Source organism: Zosterops lateralis (assembly GCF_965231275.1).
Source record: "Zosterops lateralis genome assembly, chromosome: 1".
NCBI classification, from domain to species: domain Eukaryota; kingdom Metazoa; phylum Chordata; class Aves; order Passeriformes; family Zosteropidae; genus Zosterops; species Zosterops lateralis.
The window spans coordinates 32,830,291-32,850,198 of record NC_139762.1 but is presented as its reverse complement, the minus strand read 5'-3'; the positions used below and the strand labels follow the sequence as shown (position 1 = coordinate 32,850,198).

Sequence of the window (19,908 nt, the reverse complement as noted above, 5' to 3'; positions counted from 1 at the left end):
CAGAACTAATTGTAGTGATTATTAATGCAGTGTTATGAACTGTCAGAATTGCTGTTTGTAATTACATTTGTGCAAATGCTTCATTACCTGCCTAATGAATTTGGCATATATGCACATGTAAACCCCTGTTTTTGTTAACATAATGAAGGGCAATTTTTTCCCCCTTAGCTACTGATGTGGAACTGGTTTGACCTATATTACAAAGTTCAAGCATCCACTGCCAGAAAAAAAACCCCACAACCCCCAACTTCCTTTGATCTGGTTTATTTTCGTACTCACCAACAGCACCATAAAATGCCAGTTACTTAAATAACAGCTTCAGAGGAAGAACAGTGTCCCCCTTATTCAGTATAAACATGTGATTGAGTGGAAATGACCTTGATGGTCATTACCTGACCAATTCTTATCTTCTCGTGGGCCTCTGAAGAGTTGCCGAGGACTGTGACAAGGCTGGAGATTTCGGGTGCCCATGGACCGGGCACCTTCCATTCCAGCCCCAAAGGCCAAACTTCAGTCTCCCAGAGATGCAAGTATGAAAACGGCACAGAGGAAAAAGGATGACTTTAAATTCCCCTTCTGTGGCACGCAGTTCAAGGGTATCCTGTCCAAGGGAAAAGGGTAACTCATGCTCTAAAAACAGGCAGTGTTGCTGGGAGCCGTGCCGGCCTCGGCTGCCAAAAGGGCGCACTCACAAGGCTGGAGTCGGACAGAGAGTGAGAGACAGGCTTCTAGAGAATCAGAGGCTATTGAGCAGTAGTTTTTTGCAGTATTTCCCAGATGCAAAATTGTTGATAGTGACATTTTAATTCTCAAATGTCCCCTAGGAAAGAAGAACTGTTGTGCTACAGAAACGAACAAAAACAGAGTCTTTACCAAGAAGTCTATAAATATTACTCAGATAACCACTATAGTTTCTTAGCTAAATTATCCATAGACTTTACCCCAAGAAGAAAATTTACTAGTTTAATACCCATTAAAATGCCCTCAAACTCATTGAAATTTTACACCATTTCCCAAGGAGTCATATCTGAAATTGAAGTTTAATATTTTTCTTTTTGCCTCCATTATTTACAGTGTTAGTAGAGAATTTCAGCAAGACGATATTCAGCACAGGGCTTCAGCTGGTTTTTAAATTATTTGGCATTTGCCTGTAAAACCTGCCGTAATTAATTCTTATGTCTCTGACATTTTTCTATATTTTATCCTTTAGTTTAAGAAATAATAAACATAACAAAATTAATTTTGATAACCTTGAAAATAATTTTGTATGGAGAAACATCAGAGGGATAAACTCCTGTCTTTCAAAAGCAAATAGATCACCCTGAGCTGAACAACATGTAGCACAATCTGGGCAAAGGTGAAGGATTTTATGTCTGACTAAAAAAACTTCCTTAAATCAGAATGCTGAGTTCAACCATGAAAAATACAACAAAAGTTTCTACCCTGAATAAAACCACAAACCCATGAAATGTATTCCATCTGGATTAGGCATAATTTGATTTTTTAAATTGTAATTAAAAAAGAAAAAAAAAGAAATACCTTAACCAGAAATATATTAAAGACAGTATCTGCACAGGAATTTGTGGTAAGCCACAAGCACCCATGGCTCAGAACAGTGGGTGAGAAAAAAGAGTTCTCTAAAGTATGAAGCTTATAAATTGGTTAATTTAAATATATACATATATATTCTTTCACTAAACACAGACTGAAGAAGGACAACAATGTATATGAACCACCTTTATTAAAATTTCTGTCTAATTTTTTTGGCTTTCCATTTAAGGTATTATAATAGCAAGTTATAAAAAAATTAAAAACTCTCCAAATCCTGTCTTAATAGTCAGCTACCCAGCTACAAAACTGCAGCTATTCTTTCCTTTCTCACAAGTATCTTTCCAAATCACCCACACCATCAAAATCAATTAGTTTGTAGCTCTGACACAGCTTTTTTCTTTTCCTTTTTTTTTTTTTTTTTTTTTTTCTTTTATTTTTCCCCCCGGCACTGGCTAGTATTCCTTTTTAAAGGAACTCTTACCCTTTGCACATCCCAGCTCTGCCCTCATTTGTGCTGTGCTCAAGTAGCTACATGTGAATACCTTGCTGGAAGGCGAGTGTGCAGTTACGGCTGCCTTCATCATGGTCTGCTTTGCTGATGTGAACAAGCTGACTGCTCCAGCACTGCCACTGCTGCAGGGAGGCTGACTCACACTGGCCTTGAAGATCTTTCTACAAGTTCCTGGGGTAGCAGACAGGGATAAATGGGGATCTGGAGGGAAGGAGGCTATGCACGACCCGTGATGCCCCTGCTCTCCACATTCTCATGTCTTCTTTCTCCTCCTTCTTCTTTCCACTCACCAAGTGGAACCTTAAACAGGGAAAGAGAAAAAGACAAAACAAACAGCACATAACCCTTGCTCTTTAATTCCTTTCTTTATGCCTGACTGCAGGAACCCATACACAGGGTACTGAGCCATTGCCTGAACACACAGGTATGTAAATCCTCTCTGAGAGAGAATAGTCATGACTGTGTATTTGGTCAATCCAAATTTAAAACAGAGCAAAAAATATGTGAGTACCATTGAATGAAAGAGCTCTGACTTTAGAGCATGCACAGGCTTCTTTTATAAGTGCACCACTGGCTAAAGCTGGTGCAGTAAGTACTCTTTCCATCTTTGTAAGCATACCTGTGCACGTCTCTGTTGAATAGTACAAATGTTTGTTTTACTGCCATACCTCTCCTCCTGCCCAACACTGATGGGAAACACAGGTAGTGCAGGGCACAGAGGGCTGGCACCCTGCAGCTGTTGGGTTATTTTGGAATCACAATGGTCCCAAGTTCTGGTCTCCCACAGAATGGCCATCAATATTACCACCTGTCCCCACAGGGGAAGGAGCAAGTAAAGCAAACAAAAAAGAAAAAAAAATATATAGCTTACTTTTACCTGGTCAAAACCATAGAGAGCAGCATGGAAATTCGCCAGCATCCTTGTAGGAGGTTCATATCAGTAATTTTAATTGAATCTCCTAGTATTCCTTGGGGAATGATTTGTTCTTCTATAGTTGGAGCTGGCTTAGCACTGATAAAGACACACAAACCAGAATGACATATTGTATTGCTCAAGGAGTTTGTCCAAGGTTCTGAACTACTCAGCTACATAGATAAATATTCCGTCGAAAACCAGCCAATATGGTTATTGTACAAAGCCAAATAAATTTGTTGTCCTTAAGGCATTGTCATTGTGACTTTTTAATGGAGTAACAGTTAAGTCATTGTCATTTCTTGGTATGTATTGAGGTTTCGCCATTACCTTCTCAAATTTAAGGCCTTGATTCTGAAGTTAATGAAATTATTATTAACTTAGGGTTAAGCGATCTGTGGTTGAGGGTGTTATCACATACAAAGACAAGCATAGCTCAGAAGACACCTGGACTCTCTTTAATTTCCCTGTAGAACTGGGACCTAGGACAAAACATATCCAAGATATACCAGGAACAAGACAGAAGTGCTAGGCAGAAAAATGGTTCCAGCTATCCTACTGGTTAGGAAATATGTCTCAGACTACTTCAGAGTGTAACTGTCTTTAAGTTCTAGATACACAAGGACAGTGAAAAGACAATGACAGAACAGAGTTACAATGGAAAAATATCTGCCTCCAAAGCACTTCCTGGTGAACAACAGGAATATCGAGAAAAGTTTAAAAGTGGCTGGGCTAAAGATGTTTTAACCACACCATTAGCCCACATTCCACATCTCTTTGTTACAGTACTAACATTTCAACTCAAATTGCAGCTTATCCATGAGCTTTTCTTTGGCTCTTCACTGAGCCAAAGAAAATCATGTGCCAGAACCACCTGATTGCACTGGCAATCTCTATGCAGGGCAGGAGGAATTACAGCCAAAGAATACAACATGTCAGTAAGACCCTGGCTGCTGCATCACTTTATTATGAGGACTTCTGGGGGGATATTCCCAAACTGTCCCTCACAGGAATAGGGGAATGGAAAGAGAGGGAGACTTTCATATCCCATTACATGATTGCAGCCTGGCAGCACCTGAATCTTTATACAGGCTGCATCCATCCAATGCAAAGTGGAAGTGATTCAAGCCTTAATAAAATAACAAAATAAACATTCACTATGTCAGATATCTGAATTTGAGATATTAATTATGAGTGGCAGAAGAGTTAAACCTGACACTTAAAAAAATTGAAGTCAGTCTTTTTTCTGCCAGTTTGCCAACCACTGTGTCAACTGCTTTTGCTAGATCTGAAGCCAAAGTAATTTTTAAAATATTTCCCAGGTCAGTCAGAATAGCAGGTGTAGGTTGGTTTTTTTCTTTTTAATATCTAATTCTATACCCTCTAGCCTCCAATAAAATTCATAGTAAAATAATTCATTTTTTTGCTCCAAAAGTTTTTTGAAGTATAAGCTGACAGGGTTTTGGGGCCCAAATGCAGAAAACTAAAGCTTGAGAATCACTGAGTGCATCCAAATCCCAATAGTTCTAGCTAGCTTAGCACCATTTGGGATTTGGTACAACATCTTCATGAAATTTCCTTTCAGACTTCCCACAATCCTTCACTATCAAAAACCTTTAGAGCAAAAATTGTTGCCTCTCTCCTCCCTCAAAAATCAGGCATAACTGGCTGGAAAATGGAACAGGTCTGTAACACCAGAAGCTTCTCACATGTTCCCCATCCATCCCTGTGGCTTCAGACACACAACACTGCCTCTGCTGTCTCCCATTTTGTCATTCTGCCCCCAGAGCAGCTGAAGAACTCTGAAACTCCCCTGAAAACCAACTTCACTCTTCCCTCGACAACAGTTCTATGCAGGGCTGTTTTCATACTGGCATGATTAGCTCATTCACATGAAATATGGTTAAGTGCCCTTGCAGTTTCATTGCTGACGAAGGGGGCAGTTTGTGCATGCTCTCACAGTGCCTAGCACACCAGGGCCTCTCATTAATCCCATGGTGGTTTTGTTTCATCTCAGAGAAAACACTGACTTCAACCCATCTCTTCATTTGTTGCAGGCGACCTGGTTGGCAGGCAAAGCAGGCTGCTGAGGTTAAAACCAGGAGAGGAGAGAATCAACCCATTCCCACAACCACCTTAATCTCAAGGCCTGAAACATGCACTTGTCGTTTGGCTTCAGGGCTGACAGGTTGTCACATATAAACATTGGCTATTTAACATAAAACACTGGGGAGGGAGCATCTTTTTTCAGCGGCATTTACGGTTGCAGTGCTCCTGTTGCCTCTGTTCCTGTGCTGGGAAATCACGGCTTGCCAGGGCATCCCACGGATCCCTTTGTCCACTGCAGAGTGGGTTCTTGGTCCATACAAAGCTGGCCAAAGCCGTGGCTGCTATCTCAGAAAAGCAGCACTCCAGGACTAATTATACAGCTGCCTCAGGGACAGTCAGACCCTTTTCATTAAAGTCTCCATTATAGCCCCCTGAATGGAATAGGAGCTCTTAATTAGGTGGGGGAAGGGTGTGCCTGAGGGCAGTCCTACCCACCCATCAGGGGCTTTCTGTTTTATCTCTCCTGTTCCTTCTGGGAGAGTGCACAGTTCAGCAAAACGTTACACACACCCTATTAATGTGATGTTTATCCTGTTACAACCAAAAGCAAAAGGAACAAGATTAACTGTTTAGAACTTTTTTTTGTAATCCATCGCATATTTTGTGTTCTGGGAACATCCCTCCAACTGAGAAGGTATTCCCTCATCAGAGGCAGTTTGACACTCACTTGGAAAAGAACCCAATGGCCATGTGGGGCAGCTTTCTTGAGTGTCTCCTTTGCAACCATCTCCTGCTTTTGTCTTAGAGAGATGTTATGAAATCTTTCAGAGTCTATAGTGAACCCAAGGTTTTTGCCTGCAATAGAAATAATTGGGGAAGGGTGGGTGATGGAGGGGGAGGAGATGGGAAAATTAGCAGAGCAGAATGGAAAAAGAATGATAATGCCCCCATTAATTTCACTATCACTTGTGCAATGCATATTACTTCCTCTGAAGCACTTCACTAAACCCTTACAATTTCAACAAGCAAAATTGCGAGCTCTCAACAGTGGCCTTATTGCTGGTATTAGAAAAAGCCTGCAGAAATCTGTTCCCTTGGTTTTAAGATAATGAACCTTTTGACATTTTGATAGATGCTCAGCATTGTTACTGAGCTTTAGAAACTCTTATGGGGGGTACAGAGCAATTCCCTCATGAAAAAGGGAGCAACATGTGGTAGATATCACATCAGTTTTTTAACTGATTGGTTCAGTGGGTAAATGCACAAGCCTCTCACCTTGTGGGGCCTGAGCTTAAATTGAGCACAGTGAGGTCACAGCTGTATTAACCTGGTATTCTCACTATTGTCTGTGGGGAATAGTAATCCTAAGTATAAAGCCACAGAGCCCTATACAATTGAATATAGTTTGTATAATGACCATTATTTAGTCACAGGGGGCACAAGATTACATGAGCATGGAGAAAATTGCCCTCTGGCCCTCATCTAGTCAAAAGGTAGAAAACAGTACAAAGAAAGCCTGCATTATGCCAAGCAGAGGAATGCTCTAAAAATTTCTTCATACTGTAGTGCTTATGGCCTTACACTTTTCATCCACCCCATTGCCATGAATATGGTGGGGGCGAAAAAAACTTTGGAACTTGAATCTTCTGCCAGGAATAAACTGTGCCCAATTTTCCCACAGTAAGGCATATTCCATCCCAGTGATAGATGAATCCAGAAGGCTTTGTTCTGTTCAGTAAAAAAAAAATACATTTACACATACATGTGTAGAAGCACATACACACAAGCATATAACCATACATCAATTTATCCACATTTCTAGCCCTGCATGCCCCATTTCACTTTTGAGCTCAATTGTTTGTTTAACAGGAGCAGAGTTAAGTGGTCCTTGAACCAGAAACAAATAAGAGGCTTACATATTGTCTCATGATCTTCAAGTGGGTATAGTCATGAAGACAGGATGAAAAACACAGGAGTGGCTGGACTGCCCTCCTCTTAGCATTTTGTTAAATCCATCTTTGGGCTTTTCACATACCTTGACCCAAGATTTTTCTCCACGAAGTTCCTATATATGACAAAACATCCACTGAACACAAAAGATGTGCCTTGATAAGTACTTCAGGTCTGCATCATTCTCAGACTTGAGCATCTGACACTGATGGCCATTTCATCAGAGAAATCATCAGGAGAGTGAACTGAAGGCAAGAAGGGAAGCAGCTGGGGGAGCACGAAAGATGATCTTTTCCATTTCCGTGCAGGATAGTAGCCACATGACAGAAAACAGCAACTTCTGAATGAAAAGGTCCTCATTACATGCAGACAATACTGTCACATAAACCCAGGGCAGTTGGGCAAAATAAATACCCAGGAACAAGCTTGCATTCTCATAAGTCATGTAAAAACAGGTAAAAATGGTGATTGTGGGGTGTGGAGCAACAGGTATGGGGGTGTGGAGCAACAGCACTTGGGATCAAAAGACAAAAACAGTACAACTGGAAAACAAATGTGTCAGTATCCACAGCTGAAGACTTACAAAATCTTTCTTAGTATTACAAAATTTTCAAAAGGGAGACCTGAATAGTTGTCATTCTATGGGGTTGCCTACCAGCTCTAAAACCATAATGAGAACAAACATTGAAAAATACATTTTAAACTATTAACAGGATAGCTTACTATACTTACTTACCAATGACTGTTCTCCTCAGGTACCTATATTAAATCTAAAAGAAATCAGAATCACAGCTCTCCAAATATGCTGTGACTCGTGTCTTACCACACGATCTCTTACTAAATTTTTCACCAGGAGAACAGGCTGTGAAGGATCAAGTAATTGATCTCTAATTCTGGTTGACCACACGTTTCTAGAAGTTATTTTCTTGCTTCTTAAGATCTGAATTTGTCAGACACATGCAAGGCACCACCGTCATACACACTTGCCATGAAAAATGAACCCTCAGATTTCCTGCCTCAGAGCACAAGACATTCTGTCCTGATGGACATTATTATTGTTTTCTGCAAAGAGCTTTTTTCCATCTACTCCCAGGGAAACTTCTCCTTTTCTGGATATATTGAGTGCACCCACTTCTTCCATTTCTTGGTGAATCTTTAAATATCTTTATCTACCCCTCTGAACACATCCATCACTGCCATAGCCTGGAAACATGCCAAATACAGATATGCCTTTTGCATGATGACTGAAACAAGATGACACTGATAATTTTTGAGGTATGTAAAAAACCCTAGTGCAACCAAGGGACTCAGGACTTGCCTTAAAATACTAAGTTATGTATCTATACACACAAGCACACATATATAAATATAGTATTATTAATAAAGCTTTACTTTGGTTGGTATTGCCATTTTCTGCTTACTGTAAAACATTTAGATATGAGAAACTGAAAACCCTGTATGAGACATTTACTGCAGTAAGGAGTTGGCATGGAGTTAAAATTTTATTTTTAGGGGAGTGGACAACTTATGGTAAAACAGAGCTTCTTCACAAGATATAGTATGTGATGTCTAAGGTAAAAAGCACTCAAATAGTGAAGAAAACTCCACTTTGAAAACACCACTAGTTCTACTTAAACAATTATGGTAGAATGTATGACTTTATCTGAAATTGTCTAGTTGAGGCATGTGTCCAGAAATAATAACAAAAAAGATTCAGAACTGAAAAGCAATTTTCCCAAACTACTCTAATGGTACTCCATGGCTGAGTAGTTAAAAAGTCAACTGGACTCCTTTGTGTTCAACTCTGAACTGAAAAAGGAAATCCAATTCAAGGAGCTCTATCTTTTTACTACTTAGAAGAACCTTGACAGCACACAAAATTGAAAAAGGTCATCAGACTTGCTTCAGACCTCTGCTTCCCAGTACATCTGAGTCCTGACTTTTTCCAGGGCATACAGTAACTAAAAGGAAAAGCAACAGCCTGAATGTTATTTGAATATGCATTATTTACTTCTTACTTTATATACCAGATCAATTTCAACCCTAATTATCCAAGTGCAAACACTAAATCATGCTGTTTATTCTGAACTTAGCTTCATGAAGTCATTGCAGCATTTTAAATGAAAAGAATTACATGATAGCATCTCTGGAATTTCTGCAATTATTATTGATACTGAAGCAGCAGTCACCCTGTGTGATAAACTGCACAACCACAGGGTTTGGGCACAGGCATCACCTTTCAGAGAAGAAACACTAAATCCAGTAAAGAAACAGTAAATATTATCATCACCAATATCAAATTTTTTCCTCGTCTGAAAAGCTGTTTGGGCCAGGACAATGAGCTTGTAATTTTCAAAAGTTCTTGGTACCTGAAAATATAGGTTGAATATGTGACAGCTTCTTTCAGGTTAGAGATTCAACACTGAATATCCCCTGATTTTTCAACTTGTTTAATTGCTTTGTGGAAGATGCATTGAAGGCCTGAAAGTACAATTATTTTTATTTATTTGAATTTTGCTTTTTTTGCTTTACTACTCATAAGATAATTGGTTTCCTACTGTAGGCTCCCATAAAGAGCTGACCGAAACAGTGTAAAATGCAAGAGGCTGAAAAGAGGCTTTAAAGGAAACTTTCAGCAAACGAGGGGTGAAGGCTGCAAGCAACAATACTCTTCTGCTTCCTTATTTAACTCAGCATGGAGACTCTCTCACTTGAGCAAGCTGGTAATTTTGCAGTGGGTGATCTCCCTTGCTCACAGCATTAGATCATTTGGTAGATTTACGACGGGGAATTGTTTATACAGAATTCCTCCCAACTCTTCCTTCCTGGCCCTGTGGGATGGCTTAACAGAAGGAAGGTAAACTTTTGCAAGCAGAGTTAGAAAGCACTGTCAGAATGGAGGCAGCCAAGAAAGAGACCCGTGGGGATGTACCGTGTTACAGACCAGCAGGAGATCATATTGTGTTCTCTCTCCTCAGACATGCAGCCCTGCCAATGTAAACATCTGGTACAAGTAATAACTAATGCATCAGGCATCATTGCTGGAGGCAGAATTTTGTTTCTTGCACTTTGAAAAGAAGTCAGCAAGAGACATTTTTACCTTCAGTGGAAAGTGGTAGATGGTGTTGACACTGCCCAGGCTGACATTCCCAGAGTAAGGAACGCATGCTCTTGTGGCTGTCAGTCTGTAATGCTCTCTTGTCTTGTTATCCTGGGCTTCATTTTCTTTGGCTTCAGCTACCTGAATGGTGACAGTTGTCAAGTTTATTTTTTAATGTGCCATGACTATCCCACACAATTACCAAAATATTCCTATCCATACAGAAAATAATATGGATATACTCTAGAAAATTTACTTTATTTCAGATGGTAGCAAATTTTTAAAGTAAGCAAGCTTCTTATCTTAAACAAATATTAGGGATAACTGTCCTCTGCAGAAATATGCTTGTTTACCTGTGAAAACATGGCGATCATATATTAATACATTTCATGTTGGTATTTATTAATTTTATGAGTACTAATTTAAACACCTAAAAAAATTAAACGTGTGACAACTACATATTATAGATATGAAAATGTTAATATGGGGAGGACGGCCCTTTCTGGAAAGACAGCAATTTGACTATTCCTGTTCTAGGTCATAGAAATGTTACACTTAAAATAATAGGATAATAAGAATAGACATTTTACAGGTGACTTTAAGTTGTTAGAAACAGTACAATTGTTCTGCCTTGTGTTGAATTTCTGCTGCAGTTGACTTTGCTGATTTGATTTTCTTTACAAGTTCACTGTTGTCTAGGAGACTGCCCTGGGCAGCTGACAGGCTGAGCAGCCTGTCATCCTCCAGCTGCCTGAGCTCAGTCATGACACCGTTCTGCTTCTTGGTGAGGACTGACAAGCAAAGGGAACAAAGACACTGTGTTTAAACAACCACAGCAAGAAATAAAGTTTTATAGCATTTGTGAGCTATATTTTCTGTTTAATTACATCAGATTATTTGATTTAATTTCTGAAAGGCCAGTTCACTTTCTGTCCCAGTATACTAGATCTAACGTGCTGGACACCCAAAGTGAGAAGGTTTAGGTTGTTGTGGACTAGAACTTTATCTATCTCCTAATGCCCTTCCTCCTGAGACTACACAAGAGGGCTGTGATCTTGCCAGGCATGGCAAGTGGTAATCTGTGTGGCAGCTGAGAAAACCAGAGAATAGCACAAGTCTGAAGAACCTCACTTTGGCCTCAAACAGAGTGGAAAACACCATCATAGTCTGCTCTGCTGGACTGACCTTCTGACAGTGCAAGAGCTTGACTAGTCCTATGGGGAGCTCTCAGTCAGTCAGGCTGACTCACACCAAACCCTGGGTGATACAGGCCTTGTAACCATGCAGTCCCAGGTGGAACAATGGGCAGATGCAGAGGTAAATGGACAGCTGTTTTCAGAGCTCATTCCCAAGTATATGGCTTTCACTCTTCAAGAGGTAATTAAACTCCCTGAACCAGTTTGCCCTTGCATAAAGCAGGAGTACCTCAAAAAGGTGGAGCAAATCTTTGTGAATGAAGTTAGTTAATTACATGAGATAACTGGAAAAATACACTCGAGAAATAGGAGGTGTTCTTGTAATTAATTTCACACCTCTAAGTATTTTCTTTTCATGTTTTATCTCATAGATTACAGTCTGCCCAAGGTCCTTCCTATAACCACTTATAAAAGCATTTCTCCTCATATTATATATTGATATGACTGCAGAAGCCACAGAACTGCATCTGGCAGAAATAAATTGTGATTTATTAACCAAATGCCCTGGCTCCTAACAGTGCCATTATATCCTTGTACAGACTGGCATGGAATTTTATTTACACTTATTGGCTCAAGATCGCTGAAGCACAAAGCTCTGCAGAGGGCTTTAATCCTGCACTGTAAATTAAATGCAATGCACACAGCAAACCAAGCGGTAGAGAGAAGTGTGGGAATAATATCATAATAAATTTAATTTCTAGAAGAGCTTTAGGTCAAGACAATCCCTTTGGGAGCACACGTTTGAACAAATCAGTAAAAGAACTTTCTACACTTTCCAGAATCTTAAAATCTTTCTAATATGGGCTACTAAGAATTACAGTACAGTGGATTCAAGCAGGCATATTAATTCTAGACTCAAAATTTCAGAATAGGCAACAGACAGACCAAAATATAGTATTTACCTTATGTTTTTCATGAGTCTTGCCTTTCAGCAAAAACAACCTCAGCCAACAGCTGGTCTTCCAGCCTGTCCCTGGTGACAGTGAAATTAATGAAGGTGGTCTGAGTCTGCAGTTCTGGCTTGTAAGTGAGGGTTAGCCAGTTTGGTGTGAAAGATGAGATGAAAATTCTTGTTGAATTCACATTTTTTGTCTTCAGTCTTGGTACATCTGGGAAAGAATAAAATGCACAAGAATGGGCATCTCACTAAATTAAAACCTCATAGGTATCTCAGATAGGTATACAGAACAGATGGGTTCTGTATGATCTTAGCAGCATACCAAATGCATACAAGCCAAACTTTAGGTGCCTGCAACTTAAGAAACAAAATGAGGATGATTGAACACACCAAAAGTATATGAAGAATACACAGAATATTTCTTAATTGCTGTAGTTTCATTTGTATATACAGCAGACAACAGAGGATTATTCACTGCTATACCGAAGAGTCTGTGGCTTAGGGATAAATGTCTATCATCATTACTTACCAGAAACTTAGGAAAGTTTTCAAAAAAATGCCAGTAAGGTCATTGTTAGTTTTTACTATAATTTCCTTAAATATATAGCCTAAAAAACTAAGCAGGGACATGTATTTATAACAAATGGATAGACTAGAGGAGAGGGAATGGCTGCCAACTGAAACAACAAAAATAATGTTTTTTTAAAGTAATTTACTAAATGTTTCATTCCAAAATAATTATTTGTTGGATGAAAGAATGAATTATCCTAGGCTCATCTTTTATTTGCTGAAATCCCTTACTGAAGAGGTATCATTTCCTGATCCCTCATTTTCAGTGAGGGGTGAAGCCTGTCCTATATACCCACTCTGCTACTGCTGAGATACCGTTTTGGAGCGCAGCAGTGAGGCAACATGAAGTTCATCTTCCTACTTCTGTGGCATAGCACCAAAAAAAATTTGAAAGATTACTTGTGGACTACAGTGTGTACCATGTGTCTGGTCTGATGTGATCCAGTGACACTTTTTGTCATTGACTTGCCCAGTGAACAGTGTGTTAGTTTTCAGGATTCATTTGCCACACACGAGCACAAAACCAGTATTTTCTATACAGCAATGGTTTTGAATGTTCTCTGCCAAGAAAGGTAATTCAAATATTAGTAATAAAAAATCTGTTTAAAAAAGAGTCAATAGAACATTTATAGCATGGAACATAGGTGGACACAAACTCTTTTCATAAAATTTGAATTGGCATTTGTTAACTCAATTTCTAAAGTGATTGCACTAGCATAGATCCTAAACATTTAAAATGTGCTTTATGAAAGTCACATCAGAACATGAGTGAAACAATTACCTTCTGTAGAAATTTTAGCATTGCTTTCTTTCATGGCTATCATAGGACATTGCCAGAGGCAGGAATGTAGGTTTCAGCTCTTAAGACCCTTGTCTGCTTCTGAAATGACCTTAGCTATAAGACATAGTCTAAATGAAATGGTGTGCTGAGACCCTTCTGCATTTCACCAGGGAGAAGGAAGAAAAGAGAGCTGCTTATGATATACTTTAAATTAATTTCTAAAGGAAACCCACTATACCTAGTGCTGGGAAACCCATGATTCTACAAAACCCAACATCAGATGTATATTGTATAATACTGGCATGCAAACTACTGGAGATGGGTTTTCGAGGCTTATGATTGTATAATACTGCGATAATTTAGCCATATGGTCATGTCCTTCAGATTACACAGTCTCTCTCAGGTGGACATGAATTCACTGTCCAGTTCTGCAACGTGGTCTCTCCACAGCCTTCAAAACTGGCTCCAGCTGGAGGGAACAAAACTGTAGAGCTTGACACAGAGAAAGCAATCTTGCTTTGCTTTCAAGACACACACACAGACAGACAAAACGAGGCCAGACAAAAGGCAAGTTCTTCAGTTTGCTTTGTCAGAAGAAAAACCTTTGTTAAGGGAGTCACACTATGTTTTGGAACATCTATGAGGCAATATAACAAGTTTTAGAGCTCTGGATTAAAATATTTCCTTCAGGAGTTCTCAATTCACAGAAGCAATAAATAACCAATTTCTGTGATTATCACCTATGAAAGGCAAAACCTACATAATGACTTGGTGGGTTTTATTACTGCAGGTGTTGTAGGTTTTCTGTTAATTACAGATTTGGGAAAAAGAAATGTTTTGATATTGCTCTCGCATGGTTTAAGAGTATAAGCAACAATGATAAACAGAGAGGTGGAGAACCCAGTAGGATGACTAAATTTTTTTCAGTAAAATATGTCTGCTTAGAAGTTAATTCTGGATTATGAAATGCAGCAAAATAGGTATGGATAATGGCAGTCTATGATAGAATGAATATAAAAAAATAGCCACCAAAATTTTCTAAAGACAAGTTCTCCTTTTGGCAATGTTTTCTTCATAATATCCTATTCCCTCAGCTGAGGCAGACAGAATGGATGGAACTAATCCACCACTCTACCCAGGAACAGACATTGGATCTTTCATGTGAGTCCCATCTCCCTGGTATTTAAGAACAAAGTAAATAAAAAAGAAATTTTTCCCCATTGTTTTCTTTTCCTGTTGAAATTCTCATATATTTTGAAATAAAGTAGATTAAGGGATCCAAAAAGGATTTTAAAAGCTGTATAAAGCTGTATGTGCCTTGAGTATAAATTATTTTTAATCAAAGTAAATATTAAAACAAGTAAATTCCAGGAGGTAACATGAGCACTCAGCTATGAGAAGACTGGATGTGTGTAACATCTTGTCTGATCCGTCAAACATGATTGACACAAAGACCTGCTATTCTCTTGTGTATGTTCTGCCTAAGGTAACAATGCCTAGATCTTTCATAGACAGGAACTCATGAAGATAAGAAAATTTGAATATAGGAACATGACTTCATATAATGAAATGGCTCAAGAGTTTATGCGACATCTTTTCTTATTGGACACTTTCATGCAACATAAAGCATACCTTTCAGGGCAGATGTTCTCCAAAACACACCCTAACTCCAAATGTTAGAATGGTAGGATAGCTTCCTGTAGTGAGATGTTTTAGATCAGCTCAGCAAGAATGAAATAAGTGATAAATTTTTGGACAGGAAAGTAAAGGGAAACAATATTTTTCAGTGGAAAGAAAGAGGGATAAACACATTTTCCGAAGGAGCTTTTGTTAAGTTCCTGCTGCTTAAAATTAGAAGCTTCTGGAACCGACTTGCAAACCCCAACAAGTAATGTAGAGAACAAAGTTGAATAAATCAGGTAAAAACAAGCACAGAATGGAGCTGTTACTAGGCAATCTCAGTAGGCAAACTGTGCAAGTTGGTCAAACTCGCTCAGTGGGAAAAGCACTGCCTTGAAGCTGCACAGATGATGAGACATTCAAGGCAAGGAAAGCCTCTCCCTGTGGAGAAATTGAGCGAATTCTCTTGCTGTTTCATGAATAATAGTCATGCCTCATAAGAATGGAAACTTGTTCATACACGCTACATTTGCACATAAATCAAATTTCAAGACATCTTAAAAAATCTCTTAATAACCTATTCTTGCAGCTCGAGAGACATGACTACCTCTTTGTGACTGTGCAGAGGAGCTCAGGAAGTGTAACAGCTCATGCAAATGCAAACAGGAGCCTTCTGAACAATGAATTTATTCCTCTGTCTTCTCTCCATGAGCCAAAATAACATTGATCTGTTATAGTTAATGCTCATAGTCAGTGATTTCCAAAAGAGAGATGCTGGAGAAACAGGATAGGACATGCACAGATAAAAATTCAAATATTAAGGGCCATCCATACCAATGGATGCCATCCATTCAATGGCACAGTTTCTCTTAAAGCAGGTGAAGGCCAAAACCCAACACCATATATAGGTGGTACTTTTTTACTTTTATGCCTTGGTTTATCTGCTCCAAAAAAATCTAAGTATTAGCATCTTGAATAATTTTTTCATACATTACTAAGACATTGCACCCAAGTTTCTTACTTTTTGTCATGTGGGTTCCATGCTTACATAAAGCTATGTATTACAACTGATATTTTCTTTAAATTATTTCATTATTTTTTCTCCTCTTTCTCAAAGCAGATACCTTGAAATATTTTAACAAAAGTCTTAGCATTTTAAAGCCACTTTGAACATAAGGCCACAGTCTAAAGTGCACTAGAAAAAAATGAGCAGTTTTGTGGTTCCATAGTTAATAAGAAAAGTGTATCCAAATTTGAACACTCAAAATTTGTTAGGCTTCTAAATACATACTAAGGCACTTAAATATGAAGTCTGCTTTTCGGAGATAACAAGTACCTTTAGTTCACCCTATTGTGACCTGGTTTTGAGGAAAATATAAATTTATTCATTTGAAGTTCTCCAAGGCTGAGAATTTCTTTTGCAGGCTACATTCAGAAACAATACCAAGAGCTGGTGTTGCAGAATACCCAGGAGTACAACATAAGAACCATCTTGCAAAGAAGGAAGGGGAGAGGTACTTTTATGAAGTGGTTCACAGATCAGGAAGCTCTCTAATAAACAGGCTAGTAAATTTGCTTTGGAAGGAGTACAAGTTGATAAATCTCCCATGCTATGCTTTCTGTCGATTGATATGGTAAGATATATTTTACTTAAAATTAGGATTGTCTGAAGCTCAGTGGATTTAATTATTTGTAATTATCCAGTTGTTGTCAGTATGTGGCCATTTTATGACAGTGGTATCTACTGTGTGGGTCAGGTTCAACTGTACATCTTTTCAAACACAGAATTAATGTACTATTGATGAAACCATTACTAGAACCAAATTAAAGTCTGGGCTGATGTATTGGTCCATGGGGTGCTGTCAGACATGAAAGGAGTAATTAGTATTCATTACTTCATACTCTGCAACATTCCAATTATTAATGAACTTCAACTGCTGGACTGCACCATATCTATCACAAATACCTTTCTAGTCTTTCTTTATTAGGAAAAAATTTCAAAGTACCTGGCAGAACTACTAAAATAAAAAAAAATAACAGAAATTAATCAAGAAGGAGGCAAACTCTGCTTATTTGGTAATAAAGGGGTATAAATTGTGTGGTGTATATATATATATAGTGGTGTATATGTATATATATATATATATATATGTATAATTACACACACAGACACACATGTGGCCCTCAAAGATGACTTGTGCATCTTCAATCAGGCATAGAAATAGAATGCCAGATCATGTAATGCTGCCTAAAACATTCATCAGAAAAACCTATTTCTGAATAGCATCGTATATTTGCTTTTGTGTTCACATACACAGCTTCATTGTGCTATGTGGAAGCCTTTGCCAAATAAATGCGAAACTATACTGCTGTGACCCTTGACCTTTTCAATCCAACTTCTTTCTGTTGTTTCACATCCCTTCACATCCTCCTATTCCTTAAAAGCCTGTTACCTTGTGAAAATTCTGGTCTCTCTTTTAGACCAGTATAGTAATAATTTTCAGTAACGTTTCTTCACTATGGATTCTGAAAAGCAAGCTGTATGCTCTTACTCTGAAGTAGTTCAAATACAGCTATAGAGAAATGCAGCAAAGGGGGATCATTTCAAGGTCTCACAGTGCAGGGCAAGAGTGCATCTTCCAGGAGCTTCATGCATACAAGGAGATTTGAGCTGTTTTTTACTACTTAGATTTACTGTGCAGGCACCAATGCCTAAAATATAGGGCGAGAAGGAGGGAGAAAAATCTTGGGTAATCTGCCCAAAATAAGATAACTTCCTTATTTATAATTTCCTCCATATTTTCATTTTCAACAATGTGAAGCTGTGCAAGCACTCTAACCACTCTGACTAACATTTGGGATCCATCCAGAAATGCCCCAGGAGTATGTCTGGCTTTTTATCAGAATAAACATCACATTCTCCAACACGAAAAATCTACCTTGTTGATTTGTTGCTTGCAAACAAGAATAGAAAAGAGGAACACTTTCAGACTTAAAAATAAATTCACATTTGAGCAGAAACAATGACATGGCATTTCTGTTTGTCAGATGAAATATTTAATGAGATTTAATAAGCTTATTCTCAAGCAACCACAAATCAACATTATTCTTTAAACTGACATCTGCATTGAGGATTCGACAATTTCATGCGAAGTTTTTGTGAAAAATTATGGAAGACATTACAGACTGAAAGTCTCTTTGTACCAAGCACAAATGCCTTTATTTTCCCTATTATCATAATGAAAATGTGTATCTAAATGGTACCTAAATAAGTTCTTAAATATTTTTATTGGTATTTTTTAAGTTTGACAATTTTTCAAAATATATAGGAGAAAGGAGGCATGGGAATGAAAGATGAGATTCACAGACATCAGCCCAAAAAGGTCAGAACATAAGGTTACCTTCCCTTGTACCATCTACCACTCCTGCCACCGCTGTGTCAGAACAGAGGAAACTCATTAACTCAGCCTTATGTCACCCAGTTTGAGTCTCCTACTGGAATGCCCAGCTGCAGACCTCTGGGGTGGAGCAGCAGCCCTTTCCTTGGGAGGGAGAGCCCAGAACAGGCCCTGAATTCGAGTATTCTGAGCACTCACATGAAAAATGGGGCATGTGAGTTTTGGTGCTGGCAGATCAGGTTTGGGGGAAAACTGAGCAGGTGTTAACACCACTGTGACATCTGCCTTGATGAATTCATGGCCAGGATCACCTGGACTGGTTTGATGCATGGGAGGTTGGCAGCAATAACAATGTAAACAGTCCCCATCTCTGGCTTACTTATTTCTGCCCTGTCTCCCATATCAGATTTTCCTCATTTGTCTTACTTTCCAGGGCTTTTGTGTTTTTTTTTTGTTTGTTTGCTTTTTTCCTTTTTAAACTGATTCATTATTTCATGAGGTGGCCGAAAAACCAATTACACTATAGTGAAGGCATCATTTTCTTAAGCTGATATTGCAGCTGGAAAACCCTTTATTGTTAAATTCAAATCTAGCCTGTCATTTCCAGTGCCTTCCCCCTTGCTATAGATGCCTAACATGGAAAGGAAATACTTTCCTTTCTTTTGAGCCGAATTATAATATATAGTACTCCTTGTTTTTCTCCTTTTTTTGAACTAAAAAACCAAAGAATTCCACTGGAACTTGAGAAACACATATCTATATAGTAGTTTGAATCCAAATTGGAAATGGAGAACATAATTTTGCTATCTAATCAAATGCAGATACTAACATTTTAATATCAACTTATCTCTAGATTTTAGCCATTGCATTTTAAAAAGGAATCATTTGTTACATGAGGAGTTGAAGCACTAAGCAAAAGGTGGCAATCAAAACAATATAGATCCAGTTGTCATGGAAAAAATCTGATTACTCAATACACACCTTCCATTTTTAACTGTATGTCTTCCAAGCAGAAGATCAAGTATGGGGTCAATAGAGTCACACGTTTTCAATGAGTACAGAGTCATCAAAAGCTAGAGCTTTTTTTTTTTCAATGGTCTTCAGAAAACTTTACCTGAAAAATAAAATCCCCTCCCCCCCATATTAGATAAATGCTGGTTATAGAAAGATTTCCTTTATATAATATAAATGGCAAAGTTTTTCTAAAAGCAAGTGGTTAAACCATGGAAAACTGTTCACAAAGAATTGCCTGGTGTTAAGAGTTTGACAGTGTTGGGTTCAACATCTTTCTACCTATGCTCTTGCTATTCCTCATATTAAATATATATATATATATATATATATTGCTGGGGATTTTCTTATAAGCAAATA

The 19,908-nt window shown here is 38.4% G+C and overlaps 1 long non-coding RNA gene across 3 annotated transcripts; it reads right to left on the bottom strand.

Annotated features, from left to right (window-relative positions):
* Positions 1–402: 402 nt before the first annotated feature.
* LOC310913572 lies at positions 403–19,659 on the bottom strand. 3 transcript variants are annotated; one of them, XR_014590837.1, is made up of 9 exons: positions 19,519–19,659; positions 12,173–12,379; positions 10,075–10,215; positions 7,060–7,241; positions 6,606–6,752; positions 5,752–5,879; positions 2,934–3,074; positions 2,033–2,362; positions 403–601 (listed from the first exon to the last, which is right to left on the bottom strand). It is a non-coding gene; the product is annotated as an uncharacterized lncRNA (long non-coding RNA). The 3 variants fall into 3 exon arrangements; XR_014590838.1 differs by having other exon boundaries at positions 2,940–3,074; XR_014590839.1 differs by having other exon boundaries at positions 2,094–2,362; positions 2,940–3,074.
* Between the last annotated feature and the right edge of the window lie 249 nt (positions 19,660–19,908).